This window comes from Portunus trituberculatus, chromosome 12 (assembly GCF_017591435.1).
Source record: "Portunus trituberculatus isolate SZX2019 chromosome 12, ASM1759143v1, whole genome shotgun sequence".
NCBI lineage: Eukaryota > Metazoa > Arthropoda > Malacostraca > Decapoda > Portunidae > Portunus > Portunus trituberculatus.
In genome coordinates, this window is record NC_059266.1 from 2,550,539 (window position 1) to 2,572,846 (window position 22,308).

General features: G+C 39.4%; 1 protein-coding gene across 4 annotated transcripts in view; it reads right to left on the reverse strand.

The window, feature by feature from the left end:
* Window positions 1-22,308, reverse strand: part of LOC123502760 (glutamate receptor 1-like) — an 815,513-nt gene that overhangs the window by 348,416 nt on the left and 444,789 nt on the right. The window lies entirely within an intron of this gene.

Consider the following 22,308-nt stretch of genomic DNA (forward strand, 5'->3'; position numbering starts at 1 on the left):
AAACAATAATAACAAAAGTGAAAGCTACATATCAATACTTGCATTCATTACATAAACACAACATAAGGACATACGGAAAAGAGGGAAGCTGCAAGAGGCTTTCAGACCTACACGTGGCAGTCCCTGTATGAAAATAGCCAACTAATTCCATCAGCATCCATAAATCTGCCTAGTCTTGTCTTAAAGCTCCAAAAGCACCAACAACATGATTACAGAGCCCGTGAACCACAGCCTCGTGTCAGCGCCTCCCACAGAAAACTCCCGTACCATATCGTGCCTTCACTCACGTCACGCCCGCCACCGCTAATACAGTTGAGGCCACAACGGTAGAAAGCCACTCTCAGTTTCTCATGATATAAATTTTCATAATATCAGCATCCCTTTAAAACTAGAGGCCCATAACACCCTCCTTACTGACTATATTGCTGGGGGTAAACTGCGTCGTTATGTAGGAACTGATGCATTATGGGAGGAGGAGGAGGAGGAGGAGGAGGAGGAGGAGGAGGAGGAGGAGGAGGATGCGAGGCAGTTAAGAAAAGTGCAAGACGTAAGAATACATAAAGTTTCATAACAGAGAGAGAGAGAGAGAGAGAGAGAGAGAGAGAGAGAGAGAGAGAGAGAGAGAGAGAGAGAGAGAGAGAGAGAGAGAGAAGAGGGATATTGACAAAGTATGAATATATAGGGACGCACGGCTGAAACAATGAAACAAACGTGATAAAAAAAAAAAAAGTAAGAAAACAACATGAAAATTACATTAGTTTCCCATTTCGTTAGAGAAAATGAGACCATAAACATTTGCATCCATAAACTTGCACCCTTCATAAGATGTGAATTTAATATTTAATATGCATGATTTTAATGAAATTCAAGTGGAGAATGTACTTTTATTTATATACTAAAATATTAGCGAAACTTTCTCTCTCTCTCTCTCTCTCTCTCTCTCTCTCTCTCTCTCTCTCTCTACAAGGGCAAACTGAAGAAAAAAATAAATGATTCCTTTATAATCTTAAATCTATCACTCCTATTCTCTTCCTTGTTCTCCAGCGTCTCTCTCTCTCTCTCTCTCTCTCTCTCTCTCTCTCTCTCTCTCTCTCTCTCTCTCTCCCCATATGGAACACGCCTTCCTCCCAGTATTGCAGAAAGAAAAGTTCACTGATGGAGGGCTTCTTCCTTGAAACAGGATATAGTCTGAATGTAAAAACCCTCAACAAAAGCTCCAGGTCAAGGATTTGGATCTCACTGAAATGAGTGGGAGATGGACGGGGTATTCTCATCCACAAAGCAACCTAAGGACCATATTCTGAAGAGCTTCTGTGTCGTTACCGTACCGATTTCAAAAAGCCCTGTTTGAATCTACACACTTTTTATTAAGGGATGTTTTTCATGGTTTCAGTGACAAATTAACGTGATTTATATGTTATTAAAAAGGGAGAGGCTCTCATGAATCAAGCTTATTATCACTGAGGCCTTTCAAAATAGTAGTGGTGGGAACACAAAACGTTTATATAACTGGACTGAGTGTTTTGAAATTATTGGACCAAAAAAAAATGTTACGTACGACCAAAGCATCAATATTCCAATGATATTAAATTGTTTAGTGATTTTCGAAGGTCATAGTGAGTTTGATGATAATGCAGAAGGTTCGGTGTGATTTCATTTCTTTCCTTATTGTTTTATGTTACTTTTTCTACGTTCAAAAACTGATTTTGAATGAGAATGTAGGGCCATTTCAGAGACTCAAATTCTCTCTCTCTCTCTCTCTCTCTCTCTCTCTCTCTCTCTCTCTCTCTCTCTCTCTCTATCTATCTTACACACACACACACACACAGATTTCTAGAGAGAGAGAGAGAGAGAGAGAGAGAGAGAGAGAGAGAGAGAGAGAGAGAGAGAGAGAGAGAGAGAGAGAGAGAGAGAGAGAGAGAGAGAATAATACAAGAAAGAAAATAAGGCAGGTAGCGTATCAAGTAACCAATTAGAGTGAACCAAAGGAGCTCACCTGCACACCACAACACCTTATTATGGATAACCTTGCGCCCGGGGACATAACCGAGACAGGTAGATCAAAGAGGGTATACGTAACTCTCGCCTTAAGTGTGGATAATATTACATGTTTACCTTCACTAGTTAGGTGGCAGTAGATGGCTGTGTGGTTGGGTGACATCTCAAGGTTTCAGTAGGTGTGTGTGTGTGTGTGTGTGTGTGTGTGTGTGTGTGTGTGTGTGTGTGTGTGTGTGTGTGTGTGTGTGTGTGTGTGTGTGTGTGTGTGTGTGTGTGTGTGTGTGTGTGTGTGTGTGTGTGGTTGGGTATGAAATGTGGAATTACAAGGAAAAATCTAACGATATTATTTAAGTCTCAATGAAGCAGCAATGGTCAGATAGATGTCTAATTATCAACAGAGAAGAAAAGGAAAAATTCTGATTATTTTGGTCTGAAAAAAAAAAAAAAAAAAAAAACAGTTATGATTGTTAAGTGAGAAAGAATGGTTACAGCATTGCCGGATTGTCTTTGGGTGATAATTGACGTCTGTTTAGGCGGGTCAGTGACTAGTGAGTGATTTGCAAAGTACTTGGAAGCATAACCTAATGGACAAATTAATAGGTAAAATCACAGAAAGATGAATAAATTTATGGAATAAGTCAGCGATTTTTAAAAGTTGTTTTCTTAATCTCTCTCTCTCTCTCTCTCTCTCTCTCTCTCTCTCTCTCTCTCTCTCTCTCTCTCTCTCTCTCTCTCTCTGCTATAGCTAAATTATTGAATTCAAGCTCAAAATTAAATAAGTATATAACTAGATCTATCCCTCTCCCACAAACACACACACACACACACACACACACACACACACACACACACACACACACACACACACACACACACACACACACACACCTGTCCTCTTTTATATCTTCATATCGTTCATGGTCTTACTTAACTGAATGTATTTTTTCTATTCATCATTTTTCTTCCTGCTGTGTTTCTTTAATTCAATTCATTCCATAATTATCGCACCGCTTTCATCCACTTTTTTAAATTTCGTAATTGCTGTTATAAAAAACTTCTTTTCATTAGAGTGCTAAGTTTGTCAGACTGCCGCTTTTATTTTTTCGTTTATCTGTGACTCGATTTCTTTACATGGATACTAGAATACATATTACAGCACATTTTCTTTGCATTGGTGAGGTTTTATTTAGATTTGTTTGATTGTTTTTTCCTATCTCTCTTCCCCTCGTGTTGTCACCGCCTCCAAACACACCCTCACTGTATTAAAAAATCTTTTCCTTTCCATATTATTAGCAATTCCAATTTATCTTTATTATCTTTATTATTATTATTTTATTTTTATTAATATCATTATCATTATTATTATTATTATTATTATTATTATCATTATCATCTTTATTGTTATTATTACAATTACAATTACTATTATCATTATTATTACTATTATCATGCAATCTTATTATTACTATTATATTTAATATTATCACTTGTTTGTGTAGTTCTAGAGACGAGTATATCCTCTCTTCCTCTTTGTCATTGCTCACCTTCCTTTCACTATTCTCTCTCTCTCTCTCTCTCTCTCTCTCTCTCTCTCTCTCTCTCTCTCTCTCTCTCATGGTAATTTCGTTTCTCTCTCACTGAACTCACTTTCAGCCGCGTCGTTCCTCGCCTCGCTATTCACTCACCTTCCCCTGATAACACTTGCCTCGCTCACATTTACTCCTGACATTGTTGCCTGGCGATGAATACTGACCATGCGGGCGCCTCACACCTCGCGCTCCTCTTTAATCTGACTCCATCTGCACGTACCTTAACTCCAAAATTCTTAGGGCGAATGAGGACGAAGGGTACATTATGTGTTATTATCTCTCTCTCTCTCTCTCTCTCTCTCTCTCTCTCTCTCTCTCTCTCTCTCTCTCTCTCATTGTTGTTTCTATTATGCTTTTGTATTTAAATATTTTTATTTTCATTTTTTTTCAGTACTGATGCTAAACATGATGCTTCATGTTCCCTTAGTTTCCTTATTTTCAATTTTCATTTATTTACATTGCACTTCAACCTGTTTTATTTCTTCTCTTCCTCCACCTCCTTTTATATATGCCTTCTTTTTCCATCTCTTTCTCACTTCGCTTTCTATAAGGCACATGGTACTCTCTTCTATCAGACCATTCGTGGAAAGAAATACAGACCAGGAGAAGTTTTACTATATCATATTTTCCATTCTTACGTCCAGTTTACTAATAGTTTAAAATGTACACGTGTTGTATACCCCCAAATAAACTGTCTATTCTTCCTGTAACTTCTCTTTAACCTCCTCTTCCTCCTCCTCTTTATCATTCCGTAGTCTAACATATTCAGGCACTAAGGGATTACCTGTCACAGGGAAACGGACAAAGGAGGAACACTGATTTCCAGGAAGAAGTCATCAATATTGTTCCATAATTACTATCAGTCTGCTAATCAGTAAGACTAATTGATCAGTACAGCAATTATTGTGTGTGTTTGTGTTTGTGTGTGTGTGTGTGTGTGTGTGTGTGTGTGTGTGTGTGTGTGTGTGTGTGTGTGTGTGTGTGTGTGTGTCTTTTTAACAGCCATCTGTCATGATGAAATTAAGTGGTACAGGAAAAATGGGACAAAGAAATATACATAAACGAAAAATTAAAACAAAAATTCAAAAACAAATTAGATAAGAATATATGAAGAAATAGAAAAAAAAAGAAAACAAGATAAAGAAGAAAAAAATGACGAAAAGGAAGACAAACAAATTATGTGAAATATATAAGAGAGAATAAAAAAATAAACAAAAATGTAGGCTAGGAAAAATAACAAAAAATAAAAGAAAAAACAAATTAAAACCTGGGCAAGTTCGCTTAAACGTTTGTCTTGAACGCTTCTAAGCCCCCCATCTCTCTCTCTCTCTCTCTCTCTCTCTCTCTCTCTCTCTCTCTCTCATTGGGTAGTCCACTCGCACAACGCTCAGCACAACTAGTTAAGCGTGACGGGCACCTCCTCATCCTGCCTTCTGCCCTCACACACCCTCTCTCTCTCCCTCTCCCTCTCACTTTCCCATCCCTCCCACTTTCACCCTCTTCCCTTCTTGACCTGCATCTCACTGCACACACACACACACACACACACACACACACACACACACACACACACACAGACTACGTGATACAATTGAAGTAAATGACATAATAAAAATGAAATGCATGTTCTCGGTTAAGTTAGAAAAAAAAAATAAAAAACACGTCAACGATGTGTGGAAAATGTTAAAATATAAAAGACAGTGAAAAAAAAGACAATGAAAAAAATGAATAAACAGTAAGAAGGAAATGAGAAGAAAATTATGACCTTTAAGAAAACATAACACATTAAAAGGGACGAAATATGAAACCAAAAGATAAAAAGAAAAAAAAATGTAAATAAGATAGTCAACGTAAATAAACTAAACACACACACACACACACACACACACACACACACACAGATATACATAAACACATACGTCAAACTAGGAGTAAATAAAAAGACAGCAAAACTCCACGGTCGTTAAGAAAAAAAAGAAATTGGATACATTTCTTCTCGTTCAGGACAAAAGGCGAACAGTTTGGCCTTAAGGCGTGGTGCCGTAAAATGCCTAGAGGAGGAGGAGGAGGAGGAGGAGGAGGAGGAGGAGGAGGAGGAGGAGGAGGAGGAGGAGGAGGAGGAGGAGGAGGAGGAGGAGGAGGAGGAGGAGGAGGAGGAGGAGGAGGAGCATTGGAGCCACAAGACCCACAGGCAAGGCTCAACCACGCTCCAGTCCTCCCGCAGACTCCAGAAGTTTACCGAATCTAACTTCTTTAAAGGAGAAAATTACAGAGAGAGAGAGAGAGAGAGAGAGAGAGAGAGAGAGAGAGAGAGAGAGAGAGAGAGAGAGAGAGAGAGAGAGAGAGAATTTCTTACACATGTCTTCGAGGAGCGTGCAGACTCGTGGACTCCAGGGAAAGTAGTAAGCGACTGCGAAATACTAGGAATAAGAGATATGTCCTTAAGGGAGAGGCTGGGAGAGGCTGGGAGACACTAGGGGAGACTGGTGAATGCTGGGAGATGTTGTAGGAGGCTGGAAACGGCTGGGAGAGGCCGGGAATGCTGGGAGAGACTGAGGGGATGCGAGGAGAGATTGAGAGAGGCTGGGGAATGCTGGGAGAGGCTGACGGGATACTGGGAAAGGCTTGGAAGAGACTGGGGGCAGGTTGGAGAGGCTGAGGAAGATTTGGGGATGCTAAGAGAGGCTGGGAGAGGCTGGGGAGAGGCTGTGGGGGTCCTGTGAGAGCCTTTGGAATGGTGAGACAAAAGGGAGATGACTTACTGGCCGACAAATATGCAAATTATGAAAGTGAATGTTGTATTACAGTCATTCACACACGTTTACTTCATCCATTCATTGCAGAGAGAGAGAGAGAGAGAGAGAGAGAGAGAGAGAGAGAGAGAGAGAGAGAGAGAGAGAGAGAGAGAGAGAGAGAGAGAGAGAGAGTGGTTGCTTTGGACATAGCAGGAGCTTTTGATAAAGTATGGCACAACGGATTACTAGAAAAGCTTCGTGCTAAAGGCATCCAGGGTGGCTTGCTACGACTCTTGGGAAATTACCTGCAGGACAGAAGCCTCAAGGTGGTTGTCAACGGGCAAACATCTGAGTCCCTGCCTGTGGAGGCATCAGTGCCACAGGGTTCAATTCTTGGCCCACTCCTGTGGAATATCTACGTGGATGATCTTCTCCAGCTACTGCCAGGAGTCATGGCCTATGCTGATGACTGCACCCTCTCCTATACCTATCCACGCCAGGACAGTGGGCGGGCTGCTGAGGCCATCAATCAGCAGCTACGAGTGATAAAGGAGTGGGGTGCTCGCTGGCAAGTGACATTCGCGCCGGAGAAGACACAAGCAATGGTTGTCTCTCGGTCCCCAGCCGCCATGGCAGCAATGGCAGGAAAGTTGTCTTTGGCGCTGCTGCTCTCCCACTCCAAGATGACGTCAAGATACTTGGAGTGGAGGTGGATCGAGGGCTGAGGTTTGACAGGCATGTCAAAACCATTGCCAAGAAAGCCTCTCACAGGATCTCCGCTCTCAGAAGGATCGCCAGTTTCCTCGACAGGAAGGGGAGACTGCTGCTGTACAAGGCACAGGTGCGGCCCCACCTTGAATACGCAGCTCTCTCCTGGATGTCCTGTGCCGCCACACACAGAAGGAGACTGGACAGCATCCAACGCCGCGCCATACGGCTAGTAGATGCTGCACTACCACCTCACCCAGAGCCTGAGCGTCCCCTTGATTCACTGGAACACCGCAGAGACGTGGCGGCGATCGTAGTGTTCCATAAGGCACAGGTGCAAAGAGTGCCACATCTGGCAGGGCTGCGTCATCCTCTAAGAGTCACCGCACGGAGCACGAGAACGGTGCTCAATGGTGGTGACGCCGTAGAGGTGCCGCGATCCCACGGGTGTCAGCATCAACGCACCTTCGCAGGACGCGTCTCCAGGATGTGGAACTTGTTCACGGCCGCGGTGCCTCACGTCCAGGAGATGAACACTCACAGTGTCAAACTGATGGCACATAAGTGGAGACAGACACTGCCAACTCCTCTGACACTCTTTGTGACGTGACACTCAGTGTAGTGCAGTGCGTGAATAGTGCTAGTGAAGTGAAACGAATAGTGCTCCATTTACATGCTGACCATCTTGTATATTATCTATTTTTAAGTCTTGTAAATATTGTAGAGAAATAGATTGTAGTACCCTTAGAATAGGTAGCACACGACAGTGCGCCTTTGGGTACATGTTCCTTTGTATTAAGTTTTGTTAAATAAAAAAAAAAAGAGAGAGAGAGAGAGAGAGAGAGAGAGAGAGAGAGAGAGAGAGAGAGAGAGAGAGAGAGAGAGAGAGAGAGAGAGAGAGAGAGAGAGAGAGAGAGAGAGAGAGAGAAGCCGGCGCCGAGGTTTTATGGACGGTGGAAAAGTTAGTCTTCATTTTGAGATTCAAGAATAGTGGCCTGGGAATGTTGTCTGAGGATGCAACGAAAAAAAAAAAAAAAAAAAAAAAAAAAAACGCAAAGCCAAAATACTATAAGTACTTCACAAAAAAAAAAAGGAAAAGAAATAAAAATGGAAATAGTAGACGAGACAGGAATTGTACTCGTTGCAACCATGTTTTTTTTTTCTTTTACATCCTTTTTTTTTTTTTTACCTTTTTATTTTGCGCGAGTCTAACGTAGCAATATGAGTGTGTCTGGCGGCTGGGTGAGCAAACAACGAGCAACATTTAACTCTCTCTCTCTCTCTCTCTCTCTCTCTCTCTCTCTCTCTCTCTCTCTCTCTCTCTCTCTCTCTAAATTACAATTCACACACAACCACACGTTTAAAATATACCGTGTGTGTGTGTGTGTGTGTGTGTGTGTGTGTGTGTGTGTGTGTGTGTGTGTGTGTGTGTGTGTGTGTGTGTGTGTGCGCGCGCAAGTGTCCGATAGGATAGACGAGGAACGTGCTCTGTGTTTTACCGCCTCAAGTGCTGCTATTATTTTCCCGGCGGCGCCATGGACACCTTCACTGCCGTAGTTTGGCGCGTGGGCAGCCGGCGCCTCCCAGCTGCTGCCAAGGCGGCCTTCCAGCTGTCAAAAGTGAACAGTGGGGAACTTCTAAACCGCGTACTGCAGCAGGTGTCTGGCGGCCCACCTCTGCTGCAGTGGTGTGTGTGTGTGTGTGTGTGTGTGTGTGTGTGTGTGTGTGTGTGTGTGTGTGTGTGTGTGAGAGTGTGAGAGAGAGAGAGAGAGAGAGAGAGAGAGAGAGAGAGAGAGAGAGAGAGAGAGAGAGAGAGAGAGAGAGAGAGAGAAACTTCAGAACATCTTTTGAGAAATAAACTATATATATCTTAACTAACTTGAACATGCTGAAAGTCTCTCTCTCTCTCTCTCTCTCTCTCTCTCTCTCTCTCTCTCTTCAATAAACGATTTCACAAGTATTGGGTTATCTGTCCTTGCTCTTTAGAAAATATAATAAATGAATAAATAAGAAATTAAATAAAAGTGTTTCGAAGAAGAAATTATGACGCTCTTGATTTTTAAGTTGGCTATTCCTTATCTAATATTGAAACACTGCAATATGTTAAGTGTCAAGAACCCCCCCAAAAAAAATAATAAAATAAGTAAAATTTAAATAAAACAATACGAAAAAAAGTGCAAATTAAAAGAAGCTGATGATAATTAAACCTAAAACAACAACAACAACAAAAACAACAACAACAACAACGACGACACAATATCAGTAGAAAGGTGAAACCATTCCACACACACACACACACACACACACACACACACACACACACACACACACACACACACACACACACTTTAACCCTCCACCACCACAAGCACCAAAACACAAACTACAGAAGACAAGAGCGGAAGGGAAACACGAAGGAAGATGACAAGACCTGCAGTGCTTTACGCCAGAATCAGAAATTGTAACTTGATGTATGGTGCACTGGAGACTCAACACATGGAAGCCCCTCACAGCAGCCGCCTCTTACTGGGCTGGGAGAGTGTGAGAGTGCGAGAGGGGAGAGGGGAGTACTTTACGAGGGACGAGGACATGCTCTGATTTCCCTGGACATCGAATATTCCTTTGCGTTTTACTGGTAAGGAGAACAAGCGAGGCGGAGGTGAAATATGACGTGGCGCTGCGTCTCACAGGGTATGGTGAGGATACAGCTGAGATGGGGAAGCTCTTTCGTGGTTTCTGTGTCGGTCTGTTTGTATGTCTATTTGTATTTCCATTTGTGAATTTGCTTATGTTTTTGTTTCTTTAACCTTGCTTCTGTCTGTGTCTATATGCTTGTCTGTGATCGTCTGTGTGTTTTTCTTTACCTATCTGTCTGTTTTACTGTGTGTTTGTCTGTGTCTTTGTTTGCTTTTTATATGTATGTGGAAGTTTGTTTGTCTGCTTGTCTGTATTTGAGTCAGGTTGTATAATTTCACTCTCTGTCTATGTTCTATGTCTGTCTGTCTGTGTGTCTGTCTGTTTATCTGCCTGTTTTATATTATTATTATTTTCTTTATTTTGTTATGTTGTTCACTATATGGATTTTTTTCTCTTTATCCATTTCTTTGCGTCTGTCCGTGCACTAAATATTTGCTGCTAGTAACAATACAACCTAAAGATTAAAAGAGGAAGAATAAGAAGGAAGTAATACCAACAATATTTTCACAAGATTCCGAACAATCTTTCTGAATTCCCCGAATAAGCAAGATTTTGTCGCACTGAGAACACGAGCTTTCCTTCCTTCCTTGCTTCCTTCTTCTCTCCTTCATTCCTCCTTTCCCTTTCTTCCTTCCTTCCTTTGCATATCCTATCGTATGCATAGAAGAGAAGACCACTGAACATGAGACATAAAATAAAATGCAAGAAATAAGAATTAAGGGAAATACTTAATAAAATCTACAGTAGGAAAAAAAATATATAATAGATATGAAAAAAATAATTAATACAGAGAAATTAAATAAATAGAATAGTGAAACTAGAATAGTGAAAATAACACTAAGGCATAAAAAGATAAATGTTTTCAAGAAAAGGATTACATAACATGAAAAATAAAAAGACGGAGAGTTGTAGAAAATAACAAAAGTCTCGAAAAATAGTACTACATATAAAATATATATATATCAGAAAATATATATATATATATATATATATATATATATATATATATATATATATATATATATATATATATATATATATATATATATATATATATATATATATATATATAATCTAATGATAGAAAATACGAATTAACAAAGACCCAACAAAAAAACACAATTAAAAACATTAGGAATGAATCAAATGGTGGAAATAACAAAAAAAAGAAGTTGTACAAAATACTTAATAACGAGCAGCCAATCCATCGTAGCTCCTTCCCTGCCCAGCATCCTGATAGGCCAGCCAGAGACGCCCTACGTGTGAAGCAGATCGGATCCCATACTCTTAATGTTCTCATTCTCATTCACCTTGCGTCTCCCTCACGTCCCGAGGCCTAGAGAGCCTTCGACCAAGATTTCCGCCTGACATCCTCTCGAAATTGCCATAAAAATTCTTACACTACAGGAGGAGGAGGAGGAGGAGGAGGAGGCAAAGGAGTAGGAAGAAATGCGTGGGTAGAAAGTAGCTGCAGGGAAAACGCAAACTAAAGTAAGAAAAGGAAAATATAAAGAAAAATAGGAGGAAGGAGAAGGATAAGAAAGAGCAGTAGGAAGACGACGAACAGGATAATGAAAAGGAGAGTAAGAAGAAAGTAACCATACGGAAAATGTAAATGGGAAGACTAGAGTAAGAAAAGGAAAAAAAAAAACAGATAAAGAAAAAAAAGTAAAAGAGGATAAGGAAGAACAGGAGGAAAAAGAATGAGGAAGAGGAACAAGAGGAGGAGGAGGAGGAGGAGGAGGAGGAGGAGGAGGAGGAGGAGGAGGAGGAGGAGGAGGAGGAGGAGGAGAAGAAGGAGGAGGAGGACGAGGAGGAGGAGAGGAGAAGGAGGAGACGAAGGAGTTTGTTGCCAGGATTGCAGAGAATTCAAAAGCAATAGAGAAAAAAAAAGAAAAAAAGTTTAAAGAAAGGGGAACGAGAAAGAAAAGGAGAGGAAAAGGAGAACTTGTATAGGGGAGAGAGAAAATATTAAAAAGAAATTCATCTTTTAACTTTTTTTGTGAGTACGAAGAAAGTTTACATGGAAGAAGAAGAAGAAAAGAATTAGAAATGAAAAAAAAGAAGAAAAGAACGAAGACAGAAGAAATAAAAAAAAAGAAACGAAGAAACACAATACCACAAGAAGTAAATATAAAAGAAGGAAATAGAAAGAAAAATAAAGAAATAAAGGAAAGAGAGAGAAGATAGATAGATAGAGAGAGAGAGAGAGAGAGAGAGAGAGAGAGAGAGAGAGAGAGAGAGAGAGAGAGAGAGAGAGAGAGAGAGAGAGAGAGAGAGAGAGAGAGAGAGAGAAAAAGACAAAGACACTGGCAGAGAGACAAAGAAACTGACAGAGAGACATAACAAGTAAGAATATAGAAGAAAGAGATGAGTGGAGAAGAATCAGAGGGAATAAGGACTCTGTAAACTCCTTCAGGCACCAGCGACTCTATTTCTGTGAGACAATATCGTAACTTTCTCGAGAAGATCGTAACTCCCTCATAAAGACTCGAAGCTTCTATATAATCTTTGCAGCAAGTGATACAACGTGACAAAGGGTAATAGAGAGGGGGAGGAAGGACGAGGAAAGATATAGAGAGCTAGACAGTTACGACCTCACCTTTTTTCGTGGTGCGTTTAGGCCAAAGGAAAACCGGCTATGGCTTATTAAGGAACTGTCTTTTTAAGGAAATGATGAGGCTCAAATGGGGAAATGAAGGCTTCTCGGGACACGAATGAAAGGGAGAGGAGGGGCGGGGAAAAATGGCTTTGAATTAATGAAGAGGAAAATCAGCTTGCATTAACCATTTCTGGAAGATGTAATGCGTAGGACTCACCGATTGTATTTTTAATGAAACCTATACAAGAGAGAGAGAGAGAGAGAGAGAGAGAGAGAGAGAGAGAGAGAGAGAGAGAGAGAGAGAGAGAGAGAGAGAGAGAGAGAGAGAGAGAGAGAGAGAGAGAGAGAGAGAGAGAGAGAGAGAGAGAGAGAGAGAGAGAGAGAGAGAGAGAGAGAGAGAGAGAGAGAGAGAGAGAGAGAGAGAGAGAGAGAGAGAGAGAGAGAGAGAGAGAGAGAGAGACTTTTCAGCAGGAAAATACATAGAATTGAATATTTTATACCCTTATATAATATCACATTCTACTTTTCATTCATGTGTCTCGTGGAAATCAGCTCACAAAAATACCCACCCCCAAAAAAAAAAAAAAAAAAAAATGAAATATGAAAACCTGAGTGAAAACAAACCTCTTGATATATGGAACCACACAAAACATTCCTCTAACTTTCTGAAAATTATTTGACTATTGTAGCTAGATAGACTGGTGTAGTGGTTGTTCACGACAAACTATTTATAGCACACATTGACAGCATGCGAGGAGACGGCCTGGATATAATTTGATCTTTTCACTGCTTGACAAATATTCTCTTCTGCACAAGTTTCTCTTTAGACACTCATGATTTTACAGTTTCAAATTTATATGTCAATAAACTCCTTTAATAGTGGGACGCCTTTTTACGTACAATTTTGTGCATGATTAGAAGATTTTATTTACGTTAGGAAGGCTCTATGGAGATCAAAAGATTAATGGCCACAGTCTATACTATTTTGATTCTTAAATAAGATTTTTAGAAGCTGTATAAAATCACCTAATAGAAACCAGAAAGAATATGAAAACGTATCGTGATATTGAAAGGGTTAGAAGGAAATAATTTTAAACAGCGAAAGGGTTAAACTAAAAGTTTTATACATCCGTCAATAATGAATTTGCTTGGGGAAGTCACTCACATACACACACACACACACACACACACACACACACACACACACACACACACACACACACACACACACACACACACACACACACACACACACACGTATTAACCATCTGTATGCATGCATGCATTCTAATGGTCGATGCCATGGTATTGACTCATGCTATGGCTGGTCACTTAAGCAGGTAAACAAACAGAGGGCATTCACTGCAGCCTTCACCACATGTTTGCACTTAGTTAGGTAATCATTTACTCTACTTTAACTCTTCCAGTGCTTAAAATTCCTTTTTTTCGTATAAACCCTTACGATCATTTAGTCTTTTTTTTTTTTGCACTAAAATATGTTGTTCAGTTTAGTCTTCTAAAGAAAGAAAAAAAAAAAAGAACAGGAAGAAATACAACTCATCTGTTTTTGTCTATATATACATTAATGCAGGATATATTTTATCTTTTGCTCCGACTGTTTCCGAAAGTCGCTTATTGCTGTAAAAAGATTAAATGTAGAACGAAATTAAGAGAGCATAAAAAAAAAAATAGAGAAATAGAAAAAAAAAACCACGTTATCTTCCACTTGCTTACCTGAATACATGAGTAAGTAAACAAGAGCAGCATCCACCATTACCTTCACTGTGTGTGTGCAATTAGCTTCTGGGTAATTAGTTAATCTACCTCAAATGAGAGAGAGAGAGAGAGAGAGAGAGAGAGAGAGAGAGAGAGAGAGAGAGAGAGAGAGAGAGAGAGAGAGAGAGAGAGAGAGAGAGAGAGAATAAACGGGGAAAAAAAAAATATATATAAAGACACAAGAAAACAAAGACAAAAAGAAGAGACGAACGACAAGAAAAAAACAAGAGAGAGAAATAGACAATAAACGCAAACACACACACACACACACACACACACACACACACACACACACACACACACACACACAACGAAATACAAGAACAAACACACAAAAACGTCTTCCATATATACGATTCAATTCCAAAACCCCAACAAACCCACCTATCTCCAACAAACCTGCAAAAGTAAACAGGTAAGTAAGTAAGCACAGCAGCATTTCTGTCACCCTCCACTACATGTTTGCCTGGGATTGATAAGCTTCACCGACGACCACCCCAGGCCGAGACAGTCGCTATCAGGCAGCCGCGTTGACAAGGCAAACACCACCAGCCTCTCCCTCCCTGGTCACCGCGTTTCTCTGTCGCTTCGTAGAGTGGCAAGGAGAAATGGCGAGCGAGGTGATAAGTGGAAAGTAGGACGCTGGTGGAGAAAGGATGTGTGGATGTGTGAATGTGAGGATGCGTGGAGCCCAGCAGGCTATTTGCGATATATGAGAGAGGGTGAGGTATGTGTGGAGGAAAGTGGAGAGGTAGGTGAGTGGAGGAAATGATAAGGGGAGATAAGGATAGGAGTTGGGAAGGCTGGAAAGGTGGACAGGTTCAAGTGTAGATATACAAGTGGAGGGTAGAAATGTTTGTGTTGTGGGAGGCGTGGTGGAGGTGGTGGTGGTGGTGAAGTGGAAACATTTGAAACACGATAACGTTTCATAATACTTGATGTGGTGATGGAGGAGAAGGAAGAAGAAGAAGAAGAAGAAAAATAAGAAAAAAAAAGAAAAGAAAAAGAAAAAGAAGAAAATAAAGAAGCAGAGAAAGAAGAAGAGAGGAAGATAAAAAAAAATAAATAAAAAGAAGAAGAAGAAGAAAAATAAGAAGAAAAGAAGAAGAAGATGATGATGATAATGATTATGATGAAAACAATGATGCTGAACAAGAAAAAAAATATGGAGGCTAGATAAAGCAATGGAAAAGAACTTAGAAGAAGAAAAAGATAAAAAAAAAAGGAGGAAGTGTGAAAAGAGAGCAGTGGCGTAGGAAATAAAGCATGGATATGAGAGAAGAGAATATAGCTTTGCCCTTACACACACACACACACACAAAGAAATATATAATAGACTGAGGGCGGAACTTTATACGAACAGAGAAAATATCACAAGGCAGAAAGTTTGACGGAATTAAGACGCAGAATTGTAAGAGACATTATGAGGTAAGTAAATACAATAAAATATATCAGCTTAATTGAAAAATGAAGATTTGAAAAGATGAAAAAAAAAAAAAAAAAAATAAGTATAAAGTAAACCCAGCCACTTGACATAATGATAAGAAGAACATAGAGTAATGAGCCACGTAATATACTCATTAGATATGGAATTATTTAATAACACAAAAAAATAAAAAGGGAAAAAATTAAGAAGGCAGAATGTACAAAATAAAAGAGGCATCGATGCAACGTAAATATTCAAAACATCATTGGGTTTACTAGAAGAGAATGATCGATCCTTAGTTTAGTTGAACGCTTAAAAAAAAAAAAAAAATGTCGGTCTGAATAACAAAAATATCATAGAGCAAATATATCTAGGATGCAGATTATACAGTATGATCTTAAAAAATGAAAAGAAAGACAATCCTACATGTTGTCATCCTATAATAAAAAAAAAAACTGATATGTTAATGAATGTGGAATGGAAAACAAGAATAAAGAATGAAAATAAATATACGAAAAAATGTAAAAATAACAAATGATAAGAGAAAGGTACACAGATGATAATCCTTGTGAAAATAAAACAAAATCCGTGGCATTAAACAAAACAAATAAAAACAATACTAAAAGAGCAAATATATCCAGGATCAAAAACAGGAAAAAAAACAATAAAGAAATGAAAAAAAAATCACCCTCTTATATCGCCATCAATGTCCCCTACTTCCTCCTCCTCCTCCTCCTCCTCCTCCTCCTCCTCCACCTCCTCCTCCTCTTACTCCTCTTCCTCCCCTGCTCTGCGTTATGGCGCCTGCAGCAGAGTAGGGATCGCGAAATGTGCCAAAACCGGTCGATAGAAAAATATATTACGATTTGGTATTTAATATTTGAGCCACGCAGGGAAGGGCGGAATGAACGTCCATAAACTTTTAAGGGCTTTAGGGCGGCCCGCAACCTTCCGACCCTCCAGTTTTAAGGACGTTGAAGGAATTATTTTTGCCACACACTCCATCCTTAACTTGCTTTTCCACGCCTTTCTAAAATAATTAAGAAAAAAAACATAAAGGATCCGAATTTGGACATTTCATTTACATTTTTTTTTTTTATTTTCCGTATATCAAAATTTTCCTAAGTTTGAAGTAGAGCGAGAACTAGAGCGAGAGCGAGAGAGAGAGAGAGAGAGAGAGAGAGAGAGAGAGAGAGTTGAAAGAGAGCCTGAAGCACACACGGCGATGAAAAGGATAAAAAAGAAAGACAAAAAAGGGAGAGAAGGTGAGATAGGATATGCTCAAAAATGCAGATTATAAGATAGAGATAAAAATCGAAAAAAAAGACTATAGATAACGAAGGAAAATGGAAAACGATGGGAAGTCAAATCGAACGTTCAAAAAGGCTTTAGAGAATGAAATAAGGAAGGAAGAAAATGGAGAGAGAGAAGAGGGAGGGACCTAGAGAAAAGTGAGAAAAAGGAAAAGGTGGTGGGTGGAGAGAGGGAGGGAGTAAGAAAATGGTGGAGAGAGGGAGAGAAAGGACTAGGGGGAATGGAGGGATGTGACATAACGGCCTAAGGGGTCGACAAAAAATGGCTCCGAAAATAAGCCGAAACAAATGAGGGTTGGTAACCGTCTCTATAAATAGGAAGGAAGCGTTTCGGGGATAAAGGTCCGATTATTTAAAGTGAAAGATAAAAAGAATAAATGTCACTAAGCACTCACAAACGAGGAGGAGAAGGATAAAAGAAGAGGAAGAGGAGGAGGAGGAGGAGGAGGAGGAGGAGGAGGAGGAGGAGGAGGAGGAGGAGGAGGAAGAGGAGATACAGGTTTGGGGAGGAGATAGTTCAGGAAAAGAATAGAGACTTTGAGCAGGAGAGGAGCGGAGAGGAGAGGAGAGGAAGGCGAAGGTAGGAAAGAAGAGAGGGAACAGAAGATGTGGGGTAATTTTTTTTAAGAACTTCTGATCATATTACAATTTCTGGAGGAAAATCATCCACAAACATTGAATCTTTCTCTTTCCTTTCTTTCCTTCTTTTTTTTTTGAGAGAATAAATGAGAAATAAAGCCTTTTTTCCTCCAATGTTTGGTAGAATCATTCTCTCGCTCTCATTTTTATTACTGTTCATTTCCTTACTTCTCTTCTTCCGTGTGTCCCTTCTTATCTTTCGCCTTACACTTTTCTTCCTCTACATACAAATACATTTTTTTTCTTTTCACTTCTTTTAACTTTTTTCAGCTTGCATTTATTCCGTTATTTTATAGTCATCTTTATTTTTCGATTTCTCTCCTGCTTTCCCTTTCAATCCTATTCCTCCTGATCATATTACTCTTCCTCTTTTAGCCCTCCTCGTTCCCCCTCTCCTCCTATTTTCTATTTCCTCTTATATTTCCTTCTCCTCAAAGTACACACCGCCCCGCTCACTCGTCTCAATGAAGGAGTGGATCTTTTACCCAATTGGTCTGTCTGCTCTCATTTCCACCAATCACGCGCCGCAGCACTGATGGCCTCGCTGATTGGCGGACACAGAGTGGCGTTGATTGGCTGCCACGGACGCTGGACGCTCCACTAACTACACTAAATCAAATTGCAACACTGCCACCAGCGGAGAAAATAAAAAAGAAAAAAAAAGTGGTCATTTGTAAATTGCTCTACTCGATAAATGTGCAAAAATATATATACTGTTAGGAACTTTAAAAAAAAAAATAATAATATTCCAAAGTTACTATTTCTCCCTTTAAAAGTAACTGTCGTTAAGGATGATTCTAGAAAAAAAAAAACTTTTGTTAGGAAAATAAAAACAAATGTACACGAACAGCAGCAACAGGAGCAGCAGCAGCATCAGCAGCAGCAGCAGCAGCCAATCAAATCACAATCTACAAGGATAACGTTGTCGAGGACACAACCATCCAGGTTTTGAGAGAGAGAGGAAAAATGTGTGAACGGTATATACTAATATGAAGGACGTAGAAAATGATGTAAACTATATATTTGAAACCCAACATGCCCAAGTTTCAAACACTATCAACGTAAAAAAAAAAAAAAAAAAAAAAAAAAAAAAAACATTACCAAAGATTGCAGTAAAAACCCTAATGTCAACTTCAGCACTGCATAAGAGAGTAAAAGCGGATACACAAAACCCAATACGAAATGTTATAAAATAAAAAAAAAGCCAAAGAGAAGAACTAGGACTAAAAATAAGTAAACAAAACTAGAAATAGGACACGGAAAGTAATGGAGACATCCCACACAAACACAAACACACACACACACACACACACACACACACACACACACACACACGAAGACGAAGACAAAATTAACACGTCGTAATTTCATAGCCACCATATCTTTCTTCAGTTTTAGGTAACAAACTGCCCCAACTTTTCTTCCAGACCCCAAAACATTCCATTGCAGCTGCTTTCGGAAAGACACCGGAGCCACGCATCAGCAGAGTGAGCAGGGCGGAGTGGACAGAGCGGGCGAGTTACTCAAACCAAAGAGGAGTTTACTCGTCTATCTAATAAATGACGAAAATAAGATTGGCGAAGTAAAGTAGGCAAAGTGGATGACTGCATTAGGGTATGACGCAAGAACGTGTGACTGTGTTTGGTTAGTAATTTTGAAGAGGAGGAGGAGGAGGAGGAGGAGGAGGAATAGTTGGAGGAAGAAGAGGAAAAGGAGGACAATGATGGCAGGGAAAACAATGTCGAGAAAAAAAAATAATGTCGATATAATATAATAAATAATGTTTGATTATATCATTTATATGAATAATACAAAGTTCAACAAATAATTCTTCCTTACCGATAGAGTCGAAGAATTTTAGCCCTAGACACATACCCAAATAGGATTAATAAGAGAAAAGAAATAGATAAATAAATAATATAAAAAAATATATAAATAACACAAAAATAGAAAAAAAATATGTCTAGACACATTTTTAATTTGTATTTAACATATTGATAGTGAGATGACGGCAAAATAAAAGGCTTATATGATTCCAATTACTCATTATTGAAGAAAAGACATGATGAAATAAACGCTCAAAACAGAAGCAAAACGCACACCCACACACACACACACACACACACACACACACACACACACACACACACAACCTTGTTTTATCTTGTTTACCTCGTCTAATTAAATCATGCCAGACACTACCGAAGCAAAATAAGAGAAAGGAGAGAGAGAGAGAGAGAGAGAGAGAGAGAGAGAGAGAGAGAGAGAGAGAGAGAGAGAGAGAGAGAGAGAGAGAGAGAGAGAGAGAGAGAGAGAGAACACCCCCTTCGGCTTAAAAAAAAAAAATGGTAATATCGTTTGTGTCTCAATCTCTGGCGAAAATTTAATCCTGGTTCCCACGCCTCCGCCACAGCGTCTATCAACAGAACACGGCTGGACGGGCACCGGCCTATTTTCTGCTCAGTGATCGTGGTGAGACGGTAAACGGAGGGGGAGGTGGAGAAGGACGAGGAGGAGGAGGAGGAGGAGGAGAAGGACTAGGAGAACGAGGAGAAGGACAAACATGAGGAGGAGGAAAATGAAGAAGGCAAATATATGAGGATGAGTGGAAAAACAGAAGGAATATGAGGTGTATGAAGATGATGATGATGGAGAGGAAGAAAATGAAGACGAATAGGAAGAGGCAGGAAGAGGAGAAGGATTAACGGACATGACAAAGATGAAAATGAATAAAAGGAAGAACATGACGAAAAGAAGAAGGAGGAGGAACATAAGAAGGAAGAGCATGAACAGAAGGAAGAGGAGAAGGAGGAGAAACAAAAGGACGACGAAGAAGAGGAAGAGGAGGAATTGGCTCGCGAGAAATTGATGGAAGAAGGACAAGGAGGACGCCGTAAAGGAGGAGGAGGAGAAGAGGAGGAGGAGGAGGAAGAGAAGGAAGAGGAGGAGGAGGAAAAGGAAGAAGAGGAGGAGGAGGAGGAGGAGGAGGAGGAGGAGGAGGAGGAGGAGAGAAAGAGCAACATTTACGGGAATATAGGAGGAGGAAGAGTAGGAAAAGACAAGTAATGGAGGAGAGAGAAGAAGAAGAAGAAGAAGAAGAAGAAGAAGAAGAAGAAGAAGAAGAAGAACAAGAAGAAGAAGAACAAGAAGAACAAGAACAAGAACAAGAAGAAGAACAAGAACAAGAAGAACAACAACAACAAAAACAAGAAGAAGAAGAAGAAGAAGAAGAAGAAAAGAAAAATAAACAAGAGGAGGAGGAGGGGAAGGAAAAGGAAAGGGTAGGGGTAAGATAAAGGAAAGAGAGAGAAAAGAAGGAAAAAAATGTTAGTAAGTAAATGATGATATAAGGAAAAATATGAGAGACTATGTAATAATAAAGAAAAAAAAAAAAATCTGAAGAAAATAAAACAAAAATATGTGGACAAAAACACTGCAAATAATTCTTATATTTTTCTGTCAACATGGCAAAGGATTAAAAATGTGTGTTGTTGTTGACTTATGCCATGAAATCCCTTTGAACCATTACATCACTACGACTCAAACTACGAAGCGGAAAAAAAGGTAACAGGAAGAAAAATATGTTAAGTATGTGTGTGTGTGTGTGTGTGTGTGTGTGTGTGTGTGTGTGTGTGTGTGTGTGTGTGTGTGTGTGTGTGTGTGTGTGTGTGTGTGTGTTCAAAGCAAAATTAAAGTAAATTTTATTGTCATGAGAGGAAAAAATAAATATTAGCAAAAGTAAATTTATATACATGAAATGGCACAGTCTGTCGAGCCGAAGTTCCCTGAGAGACAGAATTCTATTATTTACTATGATGTGGATGCGATACATGAAAGGCAAAAATACACAATAAATTCATTTCTATACAGATGATCACTTAAATTACGTCATTCATATCCAGAAGTGCTTCGAATAATATCCCTACTCACTTACTTGACCATTAACCTAATATACTACTCACACTTGCATTAAAAAAAAAAAGAACGTAAATTCGTATTATATGAGGGAAATAAAATCAATTTACAAACATTTTTCATATAAACATCAAAACAATTATTTTTTTCAAAATACGATTTATATATATATATATATATATATATATATATATATATATATATATATATATATATATATATATATATATATATATATATATATACGAGTATATTGTTCTAGTGTGGTTGAAGAGAAACACCGGGGCCTTTCCCTGTGTTCATTGTAAGATACAAAGCGTATTGAAGCTTGGTAGACTTGGTAGCGAGTAGCCGTGGAGGCTTGAGAAGTAGCCGGTGGCCAGAGCGAGACTTCTAGTCGGTAGCGGTTAGATGAAGCTTGTAGCAAGCGTGATGATGTAGAATTACAGTCTAGACACTGGAGTGTGACTGTAGACAGCAGACTGTAGAGGTAGACTGGCTGTGCAGGACAGGAGAACCAGTCAAAGAGAAAAGGCAAGAGGATTGCCAGGTAGAGCGTGAGTCTGTTCCAGAAGCTGTGTTGGGAACGACTGAGATGTGGCGCGTGGCATCCCGTGGGGTGGACAAGTAACTCTACCCACGGTCACAGTTCATCATACACAGAACAATATATTACTCCGCGTATCAAAGTAGTCTGTCTATCATAATATATATATATATATATATATATATATATATATATATATATATATATATATATATATATATATATATATATATATATATAATCCCACAACAATAATGCTCATGAAACAATTGTTCCAACAAAATTTTCAAAGATGTTTTAATTCTCTTGTAAATTGCGACAGGCTATTCATTGTTTTGATTTTAGTTGGTAAAGAATTCCACA